Source organism: Tachypleus tridentatus, chromosome 8 (assembly GCF_004210375.1).
Source record: "Tachypleus tridentatus isolate NWPU-2018 chromosome 8, ASM421037v1, whole genome shotgun sequence".
NCBI lineage: Eukaryota > Metazoa > Arthropoda > Merostomata > Xiphosura > Limulidae > Tachypleus > Tachypleus tridentatus.
In genome coordinates, this window is record NC_134832.1 from 92,633,370 (window position 1) to 92,635,733 (window position 2,364).

The following is a 2,364-nucleotide window of genomic DNA, read 5'->3' on the forward strand; positions in this document are numbered from 1 at the left end:
GCTATTATCCACATTTGTTTTCAAAATGATCTAAATAAAAAAAAAATTAAAAACTACAGCTCCCTGGTATAATTGTAAAAATATTTAAAGGTAAAGCAATGCATGCTACATAAATAAAATTTCTGTTGTTACACAATAATGTTAAAAAATACGATCATCCAATACTTAAGATTCTAACACTTTTTCGGTTTAATACATCGCATGCACGAAAGTCTTGGAGCTCATTAAGTATACAGTAGAATTTACTAATGCTGTAACGCTTTTTACTCCTACACTTCCTTTACATATGTGTTATATTTCAAAAGCATACATTCAAGGATTTTACAGTATGTATGGTGATATGAGGGCATATCACATGTTTAAAAAATTCTTAGAAAGCACTTTTAAACATAAACACATAGCCTAGAAAGTCGTTGAAGTTGTTTCTTTTCAGTTGCCTTTGTGCTTTTGTTCTCTATAGTAAAGTAGCAAAACATTTCATTGTATCTCCATCTATTTTCACCATTTTTTTTAATCGTTTGTTATGAGGCCCTACTGTATGTAGGTGCAAATATGTTTCATGAAATATTGCAATAATGTCTCATTATTACGCCAAGAGTTTTATCATCTGTATCGGCATTACATCAGTTGTAGTTGGTTTGTTTGTTTTTTGGCTAAAATAAAAGTTCTTACTGAGAGTACATTTAGAAGCCCATCGCAAGTTGACTCTACAAAAAGAAGCAATCAGTTTTTCTTTGAGCAAAGAAGGACTTTTGACAAAGCAGTTTGCGAGATTAATAAAAGTTAATCAGTTTATGTGAGCTAGTGAGTCCACAGATATAGAAAGACTGACTATGTGAAGGGGTGAAAAGAAAGAGTAGGAAGAAAGTTTCAATAGTAAGTGATTATTGTGTTGTGAAATGCATGACCCTGCAGAATCGTCGACTGTCATCCACAGATTTTAGAAAAGTATGGCAAGTAATAAACTTCAGACCAAACCAACCGTATGCACTATCTGGTTTTTCAAATGTTCAGCCTTTCTCTCCTAGCAAGATCGCCAAGAAAGAAACCCTTCTTAACTAATGAAATTAGGGAAATGAAGCTCAAATGAGCCAAAGAATATGCTGGCTGTACTGAATCAATGTGGTGCAAAGTGATATTCTCAGACAAGTCAAAATTAAATCTGTACAGGCCTGGTGGGAGGCACTTTGTACAAAATAGGTATGTAGAAAAGTTTCATTCAGCACGTTTGAATGCGCACTGTAAAGTATCCACAGGGTTAAGTAATATGAGGATGCCCTTTGGCCAGGGTGTGAGATGACTGCCTTTTGTGAAAGGTGCTGTTAATGCCAATAAGTACATTGAAATCCTCAAGTCCTAATTAAATCCAATAATTCAGGATTACTTTGGTAGAGCTGACCAGTACACATTCCAGGATAACCCTAGGGTTTTTTCAGTTGAGTAAAAAGATAAAAAAATACCTTGCTGCACATTTGTTGTATTAATTTATACGAAAAATAATATTATGTTTCATAGAGTATGTTGCTATTATAATAGGTTGTTTTGCTTACTTTACAGCAAGTATTTTGTAATTCCATTGATTTCAGAAGAAGTTACAAGATCTAGACATTTATCATTCAATATCCAAGAAGCTTCTCTGTGGTAACTTGAGTAATCCATTTAGACGGATTGCTCAGTCAGAATTGCAAAACTGCTATTCTTGAAATTATTTTCTTCAGAATTGTTGACAATTGTCTTGGAACACCTATTCATTAAAATTACTACAATTAGTTAAAAATGCATTCATTAACATTTTTTATGCTGCAAAAACATTATCATCCCCATAGCAAAATGAATTGTTTGGCTAACTTCACAATATATTTATTAAACAAAACCAAAAACCCCGCCTCTAAAGGCTCAAAGTAAACCATTATCCAATATCGCATGGATATCTCTTACAATAAAACTCTACTCAACAGCTCCAAAGTAAAACTATATAAAAAAAAAAACATCCCTTCAGTCACATTAATCCTGTGATAAACAAACCATTTCTGCCTTTAGGTTAGTAGGCAGTAATAATATAATGTATTGCATACATTGTACCTTATGATACTGCCTGATAGCCCAGAAAACATGAGTCACAACACTTATCTGAATTTGAGAGCTTGTTGTATTATATCCCATTGTACAAACTGGTGGTGCGTTAGTTATTACATCAACTGGCACTAGCCCTCCTAGCTTCTTGGTAATCATGTGTAAATCAATCAGTGGAATGTATGTATTTTATAGTGAACATTACGTGATAGCTTGAAATGTAAGGATCGGCAATCTCTTTCAGTCAGTAGTACTTGTACAGAATTTACCCAGTAACGTATCAAGTGTTAG